The sequence below is a fragment of the Lepisma saccharinum genome, chromosome 2, assembly GCF_977018435.1.
Source record: "Lepisma saccharinum chromosome 2, izLepSacc3.1, whole genome shotgun sequence".
Classification (NCBI taxonomy): domain Eukaryota; kingdom Metazoa; phylum Arthropoda; class Insecta; order Zygentoma; family Lepismatidae; genus Lepisma; species Lepisma saccharinum.
The window spans coordinates 210781153-210805249 of record NC_139230.1 but is presented as its reverse complement, the minus strand read 5'-3'; the positions used below and the strand labels follow the sequence as shown (position 1 = coordinate 210805249).

Genomic DNA, 24097 nt, shown 5'->3' with positions numbered 1-24097 from the left:
GTTGGGGCGTTGCAATCAGACGGGAGGTACTTTTCCAGCAGCTCATCGCCACGTTGCTGTGTGTACGTCCGCTCCCAACGTGTTCCCGCGAGGAACTAATTTCGAGTTGTTGCCCGGGGGGGTATTAGACCCGCGCTAACGCCTCCCAGATTCGAGTCCACGGACAAAATGAGCCGAATCACGCCTTCTTAATGGGTTTGCAGGAACACATCCGGGCCTGCGGGAAATGGCATCGATTCGAAGGTACTTGCTGTCACGGCCACTGGGCTAGCTGGTTTTATCACAGTTGGCGAGACGAAGAAAAGAATGGCAGTAAAGTGGGGACAACTCGAGACTCAAAATGGAGTCAAATCGGACATCTACGGTGGCAAAATGGTGAGATTACGGTCCAAATTTGAGAGGATTGGAATGATAAATGACCCTCTTTCTCCGTAAAGGGGAACAGCTCATTTAACGTAGTGCGATCTTCAGTGTCTCCAGGCTCCAAAATGAACTTAGCCAAACACGGCTAGTACATTATCTTGATTGCGTTTCGGATAGTTGTTTCTCAAAGTTTCAGGAACCGAAACATTATAGGCGAAATCACATAAGCGGTTGCTCAAGTTAGCGATTAGCCGAGAATACCACAGTTTGGGTTGATTCATGTTTAGTACATCGATTGAACTTTTCGTTTCTTTATTTGAAGTCGTAATTGATGGTTCTGTTACGTCTCGTGCGACAGTTACTTACATGAACGTTGCTTCTGTCTTAAGCAGCAACTACTATGAGGGCTGTGAAGAATTATGAAAACAATATAATATCTATCAGTTCCTTCGTAAATTTTAGATATTTCCACTCAGAAAGTTTCAGAAACTTGGGCCAAAAGTGGCAGAAATGTGAAGTAAAATAAACCAAATCAATCAATCAGAAACTTGGGACATATCTTCTAGTATCTACCAAAGTCATCTGTACTAATACAAGACGGAACTTAACGTCAGTGTAAGAGGATTTTTGGAAGTAAAACTTTGTGCGTGGCATGCTACGAACTTCAGACACTAAACCTACTGTATACACAAATGCCTACATGTAGTATTGAAAACTACAAATTTTACTTTTTGTTCTTTTTTGTCAACTTCCTGATTTCGCTGTTCATAACGTGCGTCATTTTTAACTGTTCAGGATTACACACAATTGATAGACAAGCGAATAAAGTGGGCTGTAGATTGATTGATTAATTGATTTGTTTATTTTACAGCGCTTTTCTGCCACTTTTGGCTAATCGCGAAGATGAAGATGAGTGATGATATGATTAAGTTCATGAAGGGACACTCGCAAGGAACACCCAAGCCCAGACAGGATTCGAACCCGAGACCCCTGGCGTCGTAGCGCACTGTGCTAACCACTCTGTCACGGAAATGGCGTTTTGGGCTGTAGAAGATATTCGAATAGAAAATAACAATAGAAAGATTGAAAGGTACAAGAATAATTAGTTGTTTGCGAGTTCACTGCTAGAGATGAACTTTTTACAGTAATATATTTGATTTTTTGTTTCTTTTGTGACATTAACTCCCTCAATTTACGAACAACTGCTTTTTTTTTTTTTTGGTAATTTGATGTACCTGAGATTCTTCCGCCCACACATCCTCTTAAATAATTATTACGTTAAAATCATGACGAAAGGAACAGAATCACACTGATTGTTGGAGTCAAATGAGTTATTTTAATATTTTACCTTATTTTGTCCCCCATAAGATAAGACTTGAAACCTATGCACTTCCTAAACCAGTGGCGTAAAACTTGCCTTGCCGTGAATAAAGGTTGAGGCTGTAAAGAGATCCCAACACAAATAAAGAAGCGGATGATGGTGAAAGAAGACGGGCAAATCGTTACCCAGAAATTGTCCAGGGTGTACTGAAAGGAAGAGGATTTTCCTTTTGGGCTTTGAAGAACCGCAACAAGCATTAGAGCTTGACCTTCTCAGCCCCAAGTAACATTATTTTCCTGGGTACACATAAATCAACAAGAGAGTGCTCAACGTATCTAATTGCTTCCTATTTTGATGATGTTGTTCCTTAATACACTACAAAAAGTGAATGTAATACACTAGCATTTCGTGTAGAAGAGGGTATGTATTTAAGGAGACGTTATGACACTTAAAACACCCTAAATTCTTTAGCTTGTATATATTTATATAGAAATATACCGAATTTTAATGCAATTTATGTATTAGGAAGAACAAACGGAAAGACATGTGGGTAATAGAAGTTATACTTCACATTGGCCTCCCGATGGCGTAGTGATAACGTCGTCGCCTTGTAATCAAAGGGTCCCGGGTCCGATACCCGGCGGAGACACTTTGCACAGTGGTTCGAATCTCACTTGAAACTGTAGGTCCAGTCCACATTAGACTATATGTGCATAAAGTGGACTTAGAACAATACTTCAAACAATTATATTTTATATTCAGCACTTCCATCATTGTAGCAGACATTAGAAATTAAGATAGGAGTTAAATGTTCATCCAATTCATATTTATGTATAGGCAATACACTCGCTTCATAGTTTCCCGATTCTTCTAGGACCTGTATATATTCGCAGCTAAATGGGAATGCATGTAGCCTATGAAGTATACGAAGTTCCATCTCATCAACACCTACAAATATATCCCTACTTTATGTATTTTCCACTCTTACTGCGGCCTGTCCTAGTTCTGGCAAGGGAAGCGGGGATTATGCCACAGACCAACCACACAACAGTAGTGGCGCGGAGAGACACGACGTGGCAGGAAGAAGTACTACGTGATCCTTGTCGTTCTGGTTGCGGCGTTTCTTATCGTGCCGGATTGGTCGCTTCCCCGCTCCGCACTTCCCTTTCCAACATTACGATCGGCCGCCGTAACAGTAGAAAATACCTTTAGTATTCTATTGGATTGAAACAGACATAAAAGAGAGAAAAATTCAAGACTTCTTTACTACAAGACATTACAAAAAGGCATTACGTAACAATAAACTGCATATGTAAAAAGACGATTTTTATATCATATTACGTAATATTGAGACAATATTGGGAGGAAAAAAGAAGTTCCTATTAGTCGGAATGAATATTTTAAAGCGAAAGCATGTGAGGTTTCATGCTCCACGTGGACGCCTCGATTTGTATATCTTGAGATGCCGTAGATTTTGCTAGTTTGCAATGTTAATAAAGTACGTATGAAGTCCAATTTATGCGCAGATAGTCTAATAAGGAACGAGCCACTGACATGAAATATTCATTCGTGGACTTCTCTTTTCGTACTCCAAACTACTTCGAGTCTCTCTCAAATTAGGAATAAAAACATGTGCTAGTATAGTTTTAATCAATCCAACATCTCAGTTTACAAACACGATCAAGGATTTCTGAAATCTTGTATCCATAACCTGTAAATGACATCTTTCTAATTTCAATAACGAACTACAAATTTTAAGTATTATGATCATGAGCCGATTAACGTGGCGAATTGGTTAACACAGGGAGCTGGGACGCTAGGGGTCCCGGGTTCGAATCCCGGCATGAGCATGAGTGTTCGTTGCGAGTGTTCCTTCATACATTTCATCATATCACCACTCATCCCCATCTTCGTAATGAGCCAAATGTGTCAAGAAAACTAAGTATACTAAGTATTATGATTATGAATGTTATGCAATGAAATGACGAGAGAGTGTTCCCGGAGGCGATTTTTGGCTATAGCACCAAAATTTCACTGTTGAACAAGTATCACGATGATATTGGAGAGCCACACACCTCAAACGTTTTGCACACTAAGTTTTTTGAAGATGAATTTGTTTTTTTAAAAATATTTGCGGACAATCGAAGTAATCCTAATATTTCTTATCGCCTCAAAACAACGTTTGGGTAAGTCTTATATTCTCGTGAAGGTACCTGATTTCTAAATTTAACTTCATCAGATACATTCCGAATGTTACTGAATCTCGCATTGAGTGATTTCTTCAGTTTAGATAAAGTCTGGTGGGCTCGTGCCCGGTCTGTATGGCAAGTGAGAAAGCAGTTCTCATCCATAATTTGCCAGAATGCTTCCTAACGTACTGGAAGCATGCGGCTTTGCGTTATCGTACAAGAAAAAGTATAAGAGCTGAGACTATATCAAGCCTTTCCTGTGGAACGCAAGACATCTTTCAGAAACCTTCTCTAGTATACCGTTGCACAGTCCTCTGCGACACTCTTCCTGTTGATATAGTTCCATTATCACCAGTAGCTTAGCGTCCAAAATTCTGTTGACAATAATACAGATATGTCGCCTGTTTAATTTGATGTTCCATTCCAAGACAGAGCCTTTCAAAATAAGGAAAACTTCAAAAGTCTGCAAACGTGCACGCGACGTTCTGGACTGAAACCTGACTCACAGCTCACGATAGTGGGAACGATTACATCATCATCTTGTAGACTGCACATTTACGTACAGTCGCGGACACTTTGGATTCTAAACTCCCATTAAATTTCAATGGGATCGTTACAACCTAGAAGTGTCTGTGACTATACAGTGTTAAAAAGTTTTTAAATGACCCTTGTAGAAGCAAATTCGTTCTAGGGAAACCAGATAGCAGTGATATGGGATTTGTTGCATTGGCCACTCGTCACGCAATGGAGAGCTGTTTTGCGAACCTTGAACCTCAAAGAGATGTTGCATCGGAACGTATAAGACTTTATTAAAAATATTAAGACGTCCAATATTCAGTGTGCAAAAAGACAAATATAAATAGCAATTATAATTATAATGCACATAATTCGAACCATCACAGTTACAACACAAACCATTATAAAAACATATGAATGACATTTCCTAGCGCGCGCACACAAAAAAATTCACATAGTCAAAATTACAAACATTTATGTGCATAATAAGTCAATTACTATTGCATTGCAATTAGTAATAATTTTCCAATATTAGCAACAAGAACATCAAAACAACAAAACATAGCCGTGCTTGAAAAATTGCGAGAACGTACATATAGAAATCAATATATGCAAATATGTAAAAAAAGAGAATGAGGCACATTGCTCTTTCATTCTAAGGTTAAATTATCAACTACAAAAACGACTATAATCAGTCAGTTCATTAGACTTTTGAAACACGAACGCTTTGAAGTCAATATGAATCTCTCGAAACCTCCGTCTTAGTCGATCAAGAATAAAAAAGGAAGTCTAATACATTGAAATCTCAAGCACTTCCCTCATTAGATTCAGGTTTCCAACACGTGAAAGATACGATAGCTACGGCTCTTATCCAGACGACATCTATAGAACAGCGATCGTTGTCGTAGAACTCGGAGCGATTCCATTAATGAGAGAAGGTAAACACAAGCACCTCCATCAACTCCACTCTCTACTTCTTCAACCGATCCCATTCCGCTAAAATCTCCGCGCTCCCACCCACTTGAGCACGGCGACCCGCCATTAACACGCACTTTAAGTCCAAGTATTCCATCCCTTGGAGAAACCAGTCTTCGTGTATAGAGATAAAACAAGTACTTACCTTGAAAGTGAATTTTGAAAGAGGATGGGGACCAAGTTCGGAATTGATCACCTTCAGAAGATTTAAGCGTTGTATTTATAGTATCTAGAATATTTTACTCAATATATGAATTTAGGTGCACTTCCTTTGTTTCCATAACTTCCCTGTATCATAAGATTAACAATGATAAAAATACTTTTCAAATATACATAGATGAATGTATCCAGAGCCAATGTGGATGTAAGTTAATTAACTCTGAGATTACAGGCTCGTACTTGGGAAGTCGTAGGTTCAAATACCACGATAGTCATTCGTGGTTTTCTCTTTTGTTTCTCGTCCCCTCTGAAACGGTGGGCACGACTTTCAGCTTCCCTCCCCATCCTCTCATCTACCTATACAATTTACCGATATTAATTAAATCGACCAATCACCAAATAAGTGGCGACCCTGCACAGATCCAATTCTGATTAGTCCAGCTGCGCATAAAATGCGAATAATATTGTGTGGCAACAATCAAATCCACGCCTGGTTCCTTGCAAAATTTCAAAATTAACTTATTTTGTATTTTGCTTATTTGGCGTCCCTTTTCTTTCACTTTAGCTAACAGATAAAGATGAGTGATGATTAGACGAAATTGAAGGGACACTCACAAGAACACCCATGCCCAGGATGAGACTAGAACCTGGGAAATTCGGTGGTGAGATCGACAGACAGACACTTAACGCTCTCTGCCACAGATTGGTTTCAACAGTTGATAAAATCTTATTTCATATCATACAAGGCTTGTTAGATAACTTTGTGCCGAAATCAATTTAAATCTGAATTAATATTAATGAAAAAACACTTAAAATTAGTGTATTTGTAAAACTTTGTTAATTTGATCATAACAGATACTCATAACACGCAACCGAATATGTAGTCCTGCGGGGCTAGTTCCAGGAAAGCTAGGAGTTGATTTTTTAATTGTAAATAAAATTGGCATTGGTCGACTTGATTTGCATCAGAGAAGGAAGAATTTACATGATAGATCGCTCATACTCTTGGCGTTTGAAAGTATATTATTCTCGGTAATCGTATATTTTGTGTCAACAAATTACAACGTAATACATTACAGCGTTGATATTCATAAATTCAATTTTCCCGTTGTTCCAAGGTTAATTTAATTCTTACTATATTCCTAAATCTACTTTATGGATTTTAGGCTAATTGAAATTAAGAAAAAATATGCAAGTCTCGGAAATTGAGTCCGAATCTCCTTAGCATGTCTAAAACTGTTAGAAAGCAACCGTTTCCATGTTGTATCATTTTACAATAATTAACTTTTGAACACAGATTCTGTGTTTTGACCATAGGGAGAGACGCCTCTACATCCTAATGGTCAATGATATGGTATTGAAAAGCGCCAGTCGAATTCTCAATGAGAGATGGAAAGAGGTCGAGGAAAACAACCGAGATTGTTTCATTTTCAAAGTACACAATTCTGTTTCATCATGGGAAAGGGGAGGGGGAGGATATGGGGTGAGAATTCTACCAATTTGGAGTGCGCAGCCGATAAATTAAGCCTGGGCTCCAGAATGAAAGTTTTCATCCCTACGTGCGAGCAATCTCGTTTACCAGTTACTCACACGAGCGTATGATATACCGCGTGCCACCCATCGTTAAAAGATTAACATTTCAAACTCCGGCAGCTGTAGTTTAGGAAGGCTCGCTGGAAGATAATGACAACCAAAGTCATATATAGAGCTCCGCTGCCGACCCTTTCAAATGCAATGATGACCTTTTTTATTGTTCCCGGAATAAAAAAAAAAGATTTTTATCGGCATTTGCGAGTATATGTAACTTGATAAGTAGTATTTAATTTTACATCGACGTTAACGGTCTTCAAGGGTGCAAGATGATGCTTTGACGTTTGTATGGTCCAATTGTTAATAAGTAAAAGTAAAACTATCCCCTGTGCGGAGGTAAGGCCACGCACATTCTCAATCTCTGACATATTGGAGGTCATTTGATCAGCACAACGCTTCGGTAGCCGCCCCACAGGTATACTCTGTCCCAGGAATCTGTGGAACAAGACCGCGCATAACGGTAGAGAAAGGGAGAAAGCAAGTGGGCGGAGCAAAGCAGTGCGTGCTGCTCCTAACAACTGGTAGCTGCATCCGCATTTTCGTTCTCATGCACTCACTTCCCCTGTTACAAGTTAATTGGTAGAACCCTCTAGTCACTTTTTGAGCAGAGATTTTCATTTGTTCACTTGCTCCATAGATTCCCGAGATAGAACATAGAGGTTGGCTGGCTGTACCCCGGAGCCACTCCTAGTCGGAAAATTCTTACCTGAGGTCATCCACCCTTGGGATCGAACTCTGCCACCCGCGTAGCAGTTTGACGGCCTCCAGACTGGATGAACGGGCTATCTCATCTAAAATGAGTATCCAAGACCAACACTTCTGAATATATACGAAAGAACTAAGTGCAAAAGTTTACTTTCACGGGCCTGTATGTCCTTATAGCCCCGTTCTCTGAAAAAATTTACTTTCCTACATACAAAATGCTGTTCTTCGCCTGCAGCACCCCTATTTCTTTATACACGTTTATTGTGACTGTTGAGTTACAAAAGTTTATTTTATGTGTCTGGGTCTGTATAAAACAAGTAAAATTATCGAAATGTTATAAGAAATGCATATTCATAGGGTGGTTTGTTACTGTTTGCTGCTATTTAAACAAATAGTTCCATGTTCCTATCAGCTGTGAATATTATGATTGATTGACTGAAAAAAGAAGTCATGTAGCTATTTCAGCAACGAATTTATTGTCAACAACGCACAAATACGAGAGTCTTATTGCAAATTTGATGGGAAAATAATATCTGCTTTAAAATGTAAAACGAATAGCTACTGCTAAAATAAAACTTATCACTGTTACCTCAGTATAAAACTAAATTATGAATCTTTTAGAAAGTCAAAATAAGACATTGGAATGAAAATATTTACTATTATGATGGTCATATTTCCAGTGTATCCCAACTATGGGCATGTTAAGTTGTCATGTTAATTGTATTAAAGAAAACTAATCAAATATTACGTATTTCAATGGATTGGACTTACCTACCTGTGTTTATTTCGTAACGGGGCAAACTTTATGTAATTAGGTGTAAGACTATTAGATTGTTCGCTATTGCATGAGAACTTAACTATTTTTCGTCAGCATAACCACACAAAAAGTGCATGAACAATAGAAATAATATTAATAAACATACTTTTGCAGGGTATATCTTCATATACTGTTCATTCTTCACATTGGGATGTTTTTCATTAATCTGTGGCAAAATGTGTCCCAAGTTGTTTGTTTGTAATTATTGTGTATATTGTATATCATATGAATTAACGTGTTGAAATATATTTACTGTAGGAAGGAGGGTTTATAGTTTAACTCTGAGGCCTTTTCAACCCGCCCTATTTGTGAAACAGCTCTCGCAGAGCGAGCAGCGACACTGTAGCGTTGTAAGAGGGATTGGAAACTAGGAGTGAGCGAGACAGGAGGCTTCAGTGGGAAACAGGAGATTGTTCCGTGAAAAGGAGGGCAACCCCCTGCCCCCAGGGTATATTTTCCCTCGGTGGAAGCGGTTCACCCACTCCTACTACTGCTCGCTGGCCTTGAGGTGCAGTGTGCAGGTGGGAAGCTCGCACCGCACGTAGCCCTCGCTGGGCGCCACAAGTGCAAGTGAGTTGCTCAAGCCTGAAATATATAAAGTTTCATTTGTCATTATATCGCACTATGTGTACACATGTACTACTGTGGTGTAACTCTTGAAATCTGATTATAAAGTTGAAGTTTTCATTCGAACGCCATTTCGGTATCTTTGACATAGCTCGAGAGGAAGCCAATCGGATGCGTATTTGATATCGAGACAGCACCTGTTTTTCTGATAAGCGCTGTTGTCACTTTCACCTTCAGTGTTTAGACATCCAACACGAAATGCGACGATGTTACACTCCAAAGGTCTCCACATTGTTTAAAAATATAGCACAACACAATAACACAACCTAGCAAAGATAACAGCAAACTTACGTTATCAAATCTCTAAAGAAACTGAATTGGCAACACCTCATTTACTCCACGTGGACTTGACAAGTACTGTCAGCTCCTAAAACGGACGCTATTGGTGGCAAAGGTTTAAGGGGATATACTGGGCTCCAAATGGACTTGACATGGTTGTCAGAGGTAAACTGATCTTTCGGAACTTCCTTTGAAGTAAAGAGGCGTTGGAATCAGGCCTTCAACTATACCCGAACATTAAATAAAAAAAGAAAAATCTTATACCAATTCACATGAAATGTACTTCATCCAGTTATAAATCCATTGTTTCCTGTTAAAAGGGATGTATTCTAATCTACCAACTTGTGGAATCTTACTGTTGTGTTAAATGTTTATTCCTCATTTAAACATGGTTGTTTTGTTATGTATAATTAACTTTGAAGTTTTACGACCACTCTTAGTTCACTATGAAACCAGATTTTTCCATTAATAACAATTTCTATTGTGCTCTAAATTGTTTGCAAAAACTTTCACTGGTAAATTTCAAACTCATTTTTCCCTTTTGAGGCTGTTGCCTTTGATTGGAACCATCTTTGCAGCTAATCGTAGTTTAATATCTGCTTTAATGACACTCCATTTAGCTTTACAGTCGATTTGTTGAGATTTGAACAACCTCTAATGCTTAGAGCTCTACCAGAAGAATGAGATCAGAGGAGCTTTAGAAGATTGACCGGTATTCATGGGCCAGGGTTGTTTTTGTTCTCGGCTAAATCACTCTTCCCCCAGAGACCTTTATCGCCCCAAACTTCACTAAAGTTCGACTCGTGAAGTTTGGAGCTTAAGAATCTGATCTTCTTATGCTCTCTAATGATTCTACGCCAGAAAAGGCTTTCCTCTGGGTAGCCAGAAATACACCCAAAGCATTCGTGGAAGTGTTAGGATAATGCATGCTCTTCTAACGAGTTGAGTATTGATTAATTAACGCACTGTTAAATATTGAATGCTCTACCCATGTTCGAAAAACACCTTAAATAAGTTTTAATTATAGCTCTAAAGTCATACTTAAAAAGCCTTAGTAAATTAGTTATAAAATTATCGTAAAAATTATTAAGAATTACTTAAAAAATTTTAAAAAAAAGTTTCATAAATGACAAAAAAGTCACGTAGCTACTTGTGACAATACGTAAATAATTCGACAAAATCGGATCATTGGTGGTTTACTGAAGCTAAGGAAAATACAACACATTTGTTATTTATTAACCAGAAATAGCTGGGACAGGGTATATTTCTGGAGCAAGGCCTCGCATAGCGGCAGTGAAAGGGGGAAATCGGGTGGGGAGAGCAAAGCAGTACATGCTATTGCGAAGGCTGGTAACTGTAGTCGCTTTCCCCCACTCCACGCAAATCCGTTTCTCTCACGTGTTCATTGTTGGAGCCATCTCGCGTCACTACTTGCGTAGAGACTTGTTTTCGTTCTCCTGCTCCAGAGATAAGTGTAACTGAGTGTAATCAACAATTTCATATTCGGGAAAACGTTTTATAGAAATATTATACTCGTGATATGAGGCATTTGTCACATTTTATGCCTTCTGATCTTTCTAATAATCTGCATTAATTCGTTGAACGAATCGAACATATTGAATATTCGCTGTCGCCTGCCAATCAGAGGTCCTGGGTTTGCGTCTCGTTTGGGGCACATTTCAGTGGTTCTAATCAATTTTATAATAAACGTGACTTTAAACATACATTTTGTTATTCTACTTTTCTAACCCCATTGTCAGAATCCAATTTGTGAATTCGATCCCGATTAACTTAGATGTGCAAAAACTGATCGAGAACTTTCCCGAAGAAGAATTGGGCTAGTTCCTAGACGATGATTTGCATCTTGTCAAAAAAGTTAAGAGTCGTCAGCCAGAGAGAGCTCTTTCGCAACATTCGAATTCCTGTCAGAGAGGACAGACGGCAAAACCCCATCACCCTGCAAAATAGAAAAATGGAGGCGGTAATGTGAGCAACGGAGCGTCACGCAAGGATTGCTTCGGTTCCCTGATTCAGGAAATGGTTGGGTGAAAACTAGTCAGGTGTCAACAGGAGTGCGTGCCTCCCTCTGCCACCATGTTGACGACTGCAATCTCTCCCACAACTTTGCGCTACAAATTTCAATCAAACACGGTCTGCACGACAAGTGATGCAAAAGAAGCTGCTTCGACTGGAAAGGTCATATTTACATAAAACTCAATTTCTGGAAGGCTTGCTTTCTTCGTTGAAGAATTAGAATGTAGATGACGAGAAAATATTTAGGAACTTATTTCTGTTGGATTGAAAGTTGTGTTGTTAATATCGATACGTAAAATTACAATATTATACAAGCACTGTAGGCGAAATATTTTACTTTGAATATTATAGTAGAAAAAATAAAATGACGTTAATAAATATTTTATTCAATTTATAATCTCGAACATCCTCGTTATAGTTTATTTCCGTTCATATAAATACCGAAAATACTATATTATAGTTCCCCCTAAGTTTTCATAACACACATCAAAGCTACTACATTTAGAGAGTCAATTGAATATATAAGGCTGAGTCAACTGAAAGTAAGAAAACCTTTCCCTCGGGCGAATGGTATTGTCCAGTCACGTGGCATTGGGTGGGCAGGCTGCAGCGCTCCTGTATCTTCATTCTGCGCGTGGTCTTGCGGCAAGCCACTCTGTAGTTGGTGAGCGTTGAACACCTTGTCCGTCGCGCAATGGAAGCTCCAATACAGAAACAGCCTGGGAAACTCTACGACACCCACCATACAGCCCCGATCGTTCACCGTGCGATTTTCACGTGTTCGGTGTACTCAATAAGAAGCTGAAAAGTCACCGATTTGCTTCAGATGAGGACATCCAGGAGGCTGTTACAGACATTCACACCCAGGCTCATTCCACAATGGGACAAGTGTCTCAATGCTAGAGGTGCACATGTTTCTCTTTATGTACTGTATAGGAATAAATAAAGGCTACTTGTTTTCCCGTATCGGCTTGGCTCACTCTCATTTGACTCGCCCTGATGTATTCGCTCTCATGTAGAAAAATCTTGCATCATAAATCATAATGATTTGATTTTCAATTGCAAGTTATACAAACTAATTACATTACTACTATTTTTAACAAATATATGTAGTATATTGAAAATATATAAATTGAATGTTATATAAAATGCATTCTTTCCAATTTGTACCAATTATGTGTCACTGATTGAAATACGTTGAATTGGAAGATATAATTCCTATAATTTTTAGCTAATTCAAGTAATTTATTGACATATAAATTGTAAATTAATCACAATATTAACTTGCTAGTTAATATGTCAGGTTCGTTATGAGAAGACATGAAGCATATGTAGACATATCTAGAGCTAAATATGCCCCAGAAAATGAGCAAATCATAAATAACTTAGGTCAGGTGTTCAGAGGGCGTGAAATCCCAAGGGAAATGAAAAGGAAGTCTCCCCACCAACTAATTTCATGATCTTCCCTTTCCATCAAGAACGGGACGGGAAGTTTACGAGATGCATCTTGCATTAGTGCACTAAGTACTCAGCCTCTTTGATTAAGGTTAAGGCTGTAATACGAGTAGAGCAACGTGGTGAATAATTTAAAAAGTTCCTCGAAATTTTATCCCGTCCTGTTCCCTGCAGAAGCCCAACTATCATATTAGGAGCGTTGAATTTATGCTTCGAACAGCTGCTACACACGCACCTGTTGTATGTGAAAAATGAAATGCTTTCGTCGAGATATAAAATTTCCTTTAATTTTCCGCAGTTGTAATCCTCAAAAAACATGCAACCTGAATTCTAACTAACGCCAGAATACTCTGTTCTAATTTAACTGAACTTCATATTGTAAAGACACTCAGTATATGTGCAGAAAGTAAATGAAAGCAACATTTGATTCTTTTATTAGGTGAAAGCGTTGATTTTCTTCATGCACTCAGTTATGGTAATAATCATCATAGTCCTCCTTACTCTGTCCCGACTATCTCTGGAGCTAGCGAACGAAAGCAAGTCTCTGCGCAAGTAGGACTCGAGAGGGCTCGACCAATTAACGCGTGAGAGGGCAAGCGAATGCATGGCGGGGAAAACGCGACTGCAGCTACCAGACTTCTGCAGCACTGCTTTGCTCCGCGCACTCACTTTCTCCTATTCTCTGCTGTTAAGCACGGCCTTGCTCCACAGATTCCCGAGACGGAGTGTAATCATTGTTCATTCTCATTGTCACGATTAGCCAAAATGATAGAAAAGTGTCGCAAACTCTCTGTCTCGGGAATCTGTGGAGGAGGAATCTTGAGCAATTAAGTCGTGAGTCCAGCATTAAACGTAATTTTGAAATAGAAAAAAATCACTATACTGTGTTTTTGTGACTTAGAAAATTTGCATCGAAATATACGTATTACGATTTTTATTATTATTATTATTATTATTATTATTATTATTATTATTATTATTATAGCTACTCCCAACCTATTGAATTGAGAACTACAATTTTCTCGCTTAAGATACTTGATATAAAAATTCAACTATTGAGTTTTGAACGCAGGCACATTATAAATTCACAATTCTTCATTACCCTCTTCATTATAACGATTGACGTTTTTCTCTCTATTTCCTCGGTCACTTCAACCAGATGCTCGGATGATATCTTTAGCGAAAGCCACTAATGCTTCCTTCGGTTTTCTATTTCTGTTCTCTCCATTCTTGTCTGTCCCATCTATCTCGTCGTGGTTAACTTAATGGTCCAAATAAGGTTGCAAAGTAAATGCCAAACATTTACAGATGTAAATGTAACGTATACATAAGTAATAGATTCATAATTACAGAATTTAATCTCGCTATGCCGCTTCGAAACTCAAAACATTGAGAATTTAGTATCGTTACCACGCATATTAAATTACAGATTTATGTGCAGTATATAAGAATGGGTTGTACAAGAAAATGAAATTAGTACCTCCCAAGTTATTATATTTGAACTTGTGATAGTACTGCTAATGGCAGTATGTTTCGTGCTTTAGTTCTCTTGCTTAAGAATTTCTTAATTGATAATGCTACATACGAGAAAATTTAATTTGTATTTGAATTTTTAGTTATTATGTAACTTTTCGTCCTCATCAAAATAATCATAAAAAAAAGGATGAATAATGAATTACATGAGATGAACATAAAACCCCACTACTTGATGCTAGCCACTCCTCCACGGGAAAATTCAATTTTATTTTCTTTATTTTACTTCCCTTCTTGTGCCACTTTTGGCTAATTTGCGAAGATGGGGATGAGTGATGGTGTGATTAAATTGATGAATGAACACTCACAAACATCCATGCAAGGCCACGATTCGAACCCGGGACCCCTGACGTCGTAGCACGATGTGTTAACCACTCCGAAAATTAAATTGTTATAACTAGTTAAAACTAATTTGTACCTGTGTCTCCTTGGTGACCAGAGGCCATAAGCTCCATCCAACCCTTGTCAGGCAAGGATGCATCATTCTGTGTATCCCATTACTACTACCTCTATTTATCCTCATCGCCGCAATTAACCCAAGATATAAAAAAAAACAGACATAAAATAACCAGAATAATATCTCCTTGGATCGAATACGAACCAGTACGATGTCGGACAGAGTTTGAGGCCATTCTAATCTGATTACGCGTCTATATTAATACTTGCACAATAGCTTCGTGGAAACAATCCTCTGCTTTGTAATATAGTTTCGCTGAGCCATCTATTGCTGGTTCAATGGCCTTGAGAGAGCTCGTATTCTCCATCGGCGGAATCAATTGTGTACTGTGGCTTTTACAGAGAGAAGTGAGCTGCACAGAACAGTCAATATAAAGAACATGAGCTACCCACAAGTAGCCACCGAATAGCCCCTCCAACGCATCCACACAGAGTTAATCAAAGAGCCCCCTCCCCCTTCCCGAATGGATCCACAGCCTCGAAAAGCAGTATTTGGGAACATACCGAACCAACCATATCCTGCAGCTCCTTAATGGAAAGACCGTCAAGTACAATTCCCTGTAGTCGGAGGCCGAGCCCGCTGGCAACTCCATAAGTGATCCATTGCATTCAGAGAGGAATGTACACTTTGCTTTATTATATTTACGCTTCGATGGGATATGCTGTTACGGTTATCTTTTAATCAAGGACCCTGGCTACAATGCCAAAAGCGGCCGTGCCTTGAGAAAACAGACTAAGCGCATCTCTTTCCCGTGGAGATATAAGGGAGTCATTTGTAGATATACGTGTAAATGCATTGTCTGTTAGTTTAAGAGCTTCAATAGCATGAAATATGAATTTTGAGCTTATCTACTCAATTATTCAAGGAAGTTAAACTAAAGATGATTTTTCATGATATACACAATAATGAAAATAAATATCTGACTTCAAATCAACGGGAAAATCTTTCTTCAATAGGTAGCACGAGAACTTTAACGTTCTTACTATCTTTAAGGAGTATGGATTGGCAACTATTTTAAATGTTCCAGCAATATTAGTTTCCGAAGACTGTAACAATAGAATGCCCGTGCTTGTCGTTTGCAATTTGATTCCAATCTTGTTATGGGTTTTCTCCAACAGTTATGATACAGATTTATTTTCACATTCCCACAAAGCTACACACTTGCGGAAACACATTACCGTGCATCCCTCCCAAAAGGGATGACCAAGTATTACGGTATGTTCCAACGAACAAATTATGATCGAACAACTTAAATGGAATCTTTCAATTACTCCTTTCAAATAATAAAACAAAGTTTAGCACAAATAGACTAGTCGGGACTGGATCCATTGAACAGTTAAAGGACCTCCGTCAATAATTGAATCCTGGACTTCTTGATAAGGTATGCGGGATCGCGTGGGTCCTCAAAGAATAACTTAGTCAAAGCGGTTGTACGTTACATTGATGGAGACTAAGCGGAAGCATTCCAGAAAGTCACAAATCTTTTCGCTGAAAAAATGAATTCTCTAACTTACTTATTTATTTTGCAAACATCGTTAATGCAAGTGCTATAGAATTGCTTATACTTCACAATTTCACAAAATCCTTTGTGTTTTTCCAATCATCGTTGATCATTATCGACTTGGCTAAATTATTGACGTAAAACAATAAATACAAAAAATACATATGATTGTCTACGTGAGTGACAATTACAATTCTATTTATTCTACAAACAAATATTAATGCATTTACAAACTGATAAACAAAACTAAAATTCAAATTCAATAACAGACTTTTTTTTTACGATTTCTTGTTATGAACTACTAAAAATGTAATTTATTTACGTTGACCCTTTTCTAGTTTGCTGAAGGTTGAAGCAAGCAAGCCCTTTGCTCAAGCTTCAGCGGAACATCCTACTGTCTTCTTGTAACAAATAGCTGCTTACATTTTGAAAAAGTTCAATAAAAACTCTTGACGCCACTATTCTAATTCTTAATAGTACATTAAGTTTTTATCTTGTCATATTCAGAATTTATACAGCGTAAATTTACATTTACAGTAGTGTGATCATAATTATACATCATATTATTTCAACATAACAATTTCGTGAAATATAACAAAATTGAAATAATTAACAAATATACAACATTATGTGTGTTAAGCAAGAATTAAACAGTAAATACATTTTCTGAATCAGTTTCAAGGTGAGCTATTTTCTAGCAATTTAATATTTATATACTTTAGCATATTAAAGAGAACTTTCTTATGAAAAATGTGGTAATACTATAGAACATAAATTCATAAGAAACAACAATAATATTTTACTGCCTGAAATAGAAGCAGGTCTAATGAATAAAATACATTGATGTTATGTTCAGCTTGTATAAAACAACAGCTTGCTTTGTATCTTTTTGCATACATTGCACAAAATGTGACGAAATTCCTGCTGGAAGTTTGACTTCTCTTCCTGTAGAAGTCTATTCGAACCTGGATATTTTCACGAAACACGCATGTTCTAGGTCATTATCCCTCAGGATGGAAGATATCCAATACTTCGCCATCACGAACCATCGAAGCCCACGTGCTGGAGAGTCGTGCGACAAGTTTAGTCACGTTTTCATAAGTTATGGACGCTATTACTAAGAGACGAAAATTTACCCTTTGTGAAACAACGTCGACTTTAGCGAACGTACATGTTTGTGCTTTTCGTATTTTCGTGAATTATGAATAGGATTTCAGTCTGAAACAAGCTTCAGGCACTTTCATAAGTTAGGAGCGAACTCTGATTATCTAATAAGTTCTCAAAGAGCAAACATGTAATGGAAACGTAGGTGTTATTTTTTTGGTGGGTGCTCTAATTTATATTAGTGGAAAGATAAGTTAATTGTTCAAGTATCACGAGATAGATAGTAAGCAGAGTTTAAGGTAACCAAAGAAAATTTGATTTGACCAAAAAGAAAGGCTCGTTAAGACATCAATTTTCCAAGGGGTTATCCTTGCTGGATTTCAAGCGGTTCATGATGATGACCATCTTTTACTATTTGGCTGGAAGATACTCGTGCACCTGGCAGTGATGGTAACGATGGTGGAATGAGATATAAATTGATTGATTGATTAATTTGGTTTATTTTACTTCGCATATCTGCCACTTCTGGCTAATCGCGAAGATGAGAATCAGTGAGGTTATGATGAAACTGATCAAGGTATGGTCACAAAGAAAGCCCACGCCCATTCCGGGATTCGAACCCGGAACCCCTGGCGGAATGGTATAAAAGAAAATTTCCTAGGAGAGTTTATTGATTTGGTGTTTTAAGTCCACTTTATGCACAGTAAGGCTGGACCTATAGTTTAAAATGGGATCCGAACCACTATGTGCCTTCACCGGGTATCGAATCCAGGACCCCTTGATTACAAGGTGACGGGGAGACCCCTAGGAGAGTTTGATGTGGCTTTCTGTTAAAATAGCTTATTCATCTCATTGCATTTTTAATCGCAGTGAATCGCCTTTCCATCTACTTCGGTTAATCACGACAACGAGGAAAAATAATGATTGTGTGAAATAGATTAAACAAAAAACACAATGAAGCGCTATTGTCCTGATCGGGAATCCAACTCAGTTGATAAGACCCTAAATCAAACACGTCTTCAGTTAAGTCGCCTCTCAACATCCTATTTTGATTTTTCGTGCCTAAATATATTTACCTTGCAAGGACTCATATGAGTCCGTTTTGTATAACAATTGCCTTCATTTTGCGATTATTACATGGGAACCTCAGTACATTTCCTTGCATTTTGTGATTTAAAAAAATTCATATCACGCTGGAATATACTGCAAGAATTAGCACGAAATATCTAATAGTATAAGTCGTGTCGATAGTGATCTATAACCTTTATTTCTCTTCAAAATATCTAGAGCCATCCACCCTTCCACGTAGTGCACCAGGTAGCTGCAACATTGCAGACTAACGAGGCTCTGGCGTTTGAATCCACAGTCATCATAATCCTCTGTGAGGCTCACGTTGTGTCGTACACATATGTTGGTGATTGTCCCGTCATCCATTCGTCTTATCGCCATTATTCAACATCATCGCGATTAGCCAAAAATGGAAGAAATGAGACGTTAAGTAAACTAAATCGATCGATCGTCAGAATATGGAGACAAATATTGTTATTTTTTTATTTCATTCCACGCAAGAAAATTCTGCTAAAAGGATGGAGCGTTCGTTCGTTTTATCTCCGCTGAATTATTTTAAATCGGAGCATATTTCCACAGAGCCATCGTAAAGTACATAGAGATAAGAACTAAATATGAAGATATATTCAAACAAGCTTATGTCATGCAAGATACATAATATAAAGGTTTATCCTGTTTCTGGCCTACGTTTTGTAATGAAAATATTTCCCTCCTGTTGCACCTACTATTTGTAGAAATTTGCATAGAAAGTGGGGTTCTCAGATTTGAATTGCAGCTAGGATATGGGCGTTTGTGACTTTCATTATCATTAATTTATAGGCATGTAGATTAACTTAACTATTTGACCTATACAAAATATGAAATAATTGTCTTATTTGCCAGTTAGAAGACAAATCAATGATTGTTGCATGTTTGAAATTTACATCTAGCACGAGCTTCATATTGCTGAGCCGTCCTCCGTGGCGAAGTTGTTAGCACAGCGAGCTATGACGCCAGGGATCCCGAGTTCGAATCCCGACCTGGGCATGGGTGTTCTTTGTGATTGTCACTTCATCAATTTCATCACATCATCGCTCATCCTCATATTCGCGATTAGCCAAAATTTGCAGAAAAGCAAAGTCAAGTAAACCAAATCAAGCAATTCATATTGCGGCAGTTCTTTAATTGAACAAAACATTTCTAATAATTTATTGTTATTTTCTCTAGGGACGGTTGCCATCTCTATTTAAAATTCTGAACATATGATCTGTGCTATGTATATGTTATTCTATTTGTTAAGCAATTTTATATTTAAGAACGTTTCATTCTTTAGGGAGTTAATTAGACCTGCTTTCAGAAAGCAAGCGTAGCACTGTATGGTTGCAGTCCATTTTTTTCCAGTGGCAATGTTACTGAACGTTCATCCAAACTCCTTGGATTTATTACTCTGCAAATATTCTCAGCGGATCTCCCAGTTTTCATATTGCCGTAAAATATTTTGTTAGTTTACTCGTAGAAAGTTTCGCAACCTTGCATCTTGGGAGATTCCGAATTTGTTGAGTACTGCGCGAGAATCGTTCCAAACCTTCCAGGGCCTGGAGGAAATTACCATTCGAAATGAAGGGCACTGAAGCGTTGGGAAAGGTAGTAGGAGAGGAAGTTCAGGCAAAGAACATTACTCCTAATGGAATTATGAAAATCATACTCCCAATTTTATCTTGGCGGCCGTAGTCGTGTTTCAAAAGAACAATCCCAGCACGAGCAGTCTTCCGTGGCCAGGGACGATTTCTTCTGTGCTAATGTGCGCCCCAGGTGACGGCTCCTGACGAAACTTAATTTTCAGAGAAATCTTCATCCGTAAAAATTATTTGACCTTCCACTCTCATTTTTTCCCTCTCGTCTGGTTTTCACTTCGCACCAAAGGTGAGCAAAACTCGTAAAAATAACTCCTTAGATTCGCCAAAAGAGAGTTGACGATTTGCACCCTCTCGGATTTTCATATCCGATTGCCCTTAGTATTTTTCCCATTATACCACATCCCCTTCATTCAACGTGACCACGCTTCGAAATCTTGAGTGACATTGATTTTTTTCTCTTTCAAACTTTACAGAACTTTTATACGGTGGTTACAGACTTCCGAGGGAATAACGTCGTTTCCCACAATTCATATTCACAAATCTGAAATTGCTTCAAGTGTTAGTGTTCCAGTGTGACTGTATTTCGATGTGTCCTAGTATACCCAGCCTGGTAGGTTTACACATAATTGTACTGAATTTATTGTTTTATAAGGGACTTGTCGTTGTGAGAAAGTAAAACAGTAAATTCGAAATACGAAAGTGATTATGATAATCGTCATAATCGAAGCAGATGTGCTTCGGCCTCTTGGACGTTCTCGCAGCCAATCTTTGTCAATTGATAGCATCAATTTCTCTTAAATAATTCATGAACTGGGTGTGAACGATTTACTCGAGAATTTTATTGGCAGTTTACTTACAGGGTGAAAATCTTCCAAACTTTTTACTTGATTTTTCTTTACTAAAGAAATGACAAACGTTTCTTTATTGTGTGGAAGAGTCCCCTCTTTCACACGCGCTAATCATGGAGGTGGTTGCATTTATGCAATAACACAGGTATTTGTTAAACATTAAGTATTTAATCACCTCTTCACGTATTGCTGTGGATTTTTCATTATTATTTGCTTGACTTCGTCCGACTGGACGTTCGAAAAAAGAATATTACGTTGAAATTTCAGGCATAAATGTTTTTCAGTTATTTTGTTTTGTTCTCGACTTGATGCATACATTTGATTGCGTACGAAAAATGTATGTATTGCATTAGCATTCGTTATATTTGAGGGCAAGTCAGAGTTTAAACGTTAATTTCACAGTAGTCCATGTTGCCTTAACGCGATATTTAGACTGCATCGTATTATTGATCCAAGTAAACAGATCAAATATACTCTTCGAAAAATCAATTAATTCTAATCACTGTAAGCTTCGTTGACACGTTTGTATTTCCAATACCATTAAAATTACCATAGATTGTTGAAATGTATTTAAGTATTATAGGTTTCGATATAATTATAAACTTAACCAATAAATAGGCTATTGTAAAACTGTTTATTTTAATTTCAAATTCAGTTTAGAGACTTTAGATGTGTATATTAACTACGTATTAATAAGGGTTTAACAAATATTTCAGATCTTCCAAGTAAAGTTTGTATCGCTATAACGATTGCCTCCACTCCAGTTTTTTTATCCTCGTTATAGCCATATACGTTTCTACAATCGCATTTTGTCGTTATGAGTGGCGTACAAAAATAAAATTAAAATTCAGTAATTCTATAAGCTTCCGTTTTTCATGCTTCGAAAACGCCAATACGTATACTGAAGTTTGACATCAAAATTTGATGAAGAGGAACATCACTGATTCTTACCGTAAAACCAGAATACTTATTCCATCAACTGCCTCACAAAGGGATTACTAATATGCCGACTATTAAAGCGATCGGAGTGTTGGAAATAGTTTGGCATTCAGACGTGTGGGAAGAGCTGCCCACAACTGACTAAAATATTTAATGGACGTCAATCGGAAATTATTCATGGGAAGCGCGTTGCAAAATTAATTGAAATCCACTTCAGGTCAGAATCTGTTCCAGCTTTTACCGTGAATCTCTAACTCTTCCTTGAAATAATCATGTGTGATTTTCTAATTCTGCCAGCGGAAAAAACAGCACCAAATGCTCAAAACCTGAGAATTTTAACATGTACGTGCGTGATTGCGTAATGCATCGACAGGTTTGTTAGAGTGTGTTGCAGTATATATCTTTAGCTGCATTGTGCTCAATTATTTCTATTTCCCTCAAAAACACTGCTTTTTCCCTCGCTATTCCCTTCTCTATTTTATTAAACAGGTGCTTCAATGAGGCAACATTCCCGGATTCATGGAAAAAGGCTAATGTGGTACCGTTATATAAATCTGGGGAAAAGGATGCTGTTGCTTCTTATAGACCCATTTCCCTGTTATCACCACTTTCTATCGCCTGTGAAAAAATAATAAAGGACCGACTTTACAAATTCACCTCTCTATATATAAATAGAGCACAGCACGGCTTCTTACCAGGCAGCTCCTGCTTAACTAACTTCAGTATCGTATTATCTGACGCTATCAACTGTATATCTGAAAACTCTCAACTGGATGTAATTTATCTTGATTTCTCCAAAGCCTTCGACTCTATAAAACATAACTACTTCCTACATAAATTATCTAATCGTTTTAATATTCATGGGAAATTTCTCTCTCTGCTCAAACACTACCTCCGAAACAGACAATAAAAGGTTGTACTTTCCGGAATCTCTTCTACTTATCGAGGTGTATCTTCTGGTGTACCCCAAGGCAGTGTTCTTGGACCTCTTCTCTTCATCCTCTACCTTGATGATCTTCCAGAATATCTTTATGACTAATGTAAAAACCTTCTTTTGTTCGCCGATGATCGCAAAATATACAGTAAAATATCAAATTTAAATGACATGACACTGTTGCGAAATAACTTAGATTCCCTAATAAAGTGGTGTGGAATATGGAACCTGAAACTTACTCCTCAGAAATGTACCACCATGACCTTCTCCTTAAAGAAAAATACATTTAATACGCAATATTTCATAGAAACCAATTGCGTTCAAAGAGTTGTCGCACAGAAGGACCTAGGCGTCATATTTGATGAGAAACTCTCCTTTTCTGACCACATCTCTGCAGTCAGTAAGGGTTTCATGCGTACGCTGAGTCTCCTGTCATTTTACTGAAATAAACAACCTGTCTGCTCTCGTTTCACCAAAACTCGAATACTGTTCTCCGATCTGGTCTATGGCATGCCCCTCAAAATTAGATAGACTAAATTCTATTCTGTTCTAAATTTCTTCCTGGCCATTGTTCGTCACCGAATTCCATCCACAAAACATTTACAAAAGTCCATCCTTCTGAAAATGCTAAATATCCATACCCCTCATGATAGACACATACTTGCAGACCATATTTTCCTCCATAAAATAACCAATGGGAACATAAGAAGAGATCACCTTCTTCAAGAAATTCACTTTCGAGTACCGTCCCGCACCACAAGGAGCACTCAGCTTTTCACATATCATAAACCAAGATTAAGCCTAATACAGCGTTCTCTCTTCCACATATTACCCGGCCAATACAACACTCTACCAAACCGAGTTGACATTTTTGAAAACCAAGCAATTTAAAAAAGCTACTGTATAACAACGTGTAATTTACTTTATCACATATATGTATTTTAGTTTATGTTATTATTCTTTATTGTTACTTCCATTGTTATTACATTCCAATCATTCCAATGTAAAATGGCCAAAGCTGTATTTGGAATTTTCTGGTAAATAAATAAATAAAATAAATAAATATA

At 37.8% G+C, this 24097-nt stretch overlaps 1 protein-coding gene across 2 annotated transcripts in view; it reads left to right on the top strand.

Moving 5' to 3' along the window:
- The window catches only part of LOC145984293 (cell adhesion molecule Dscam1-like), an 875949-nt gene that overhangs the window by 175303 nt on the left and 676549 nt on the right, over positions 1 to 24097 (top strand). The window lies entirely within an intron of this gene.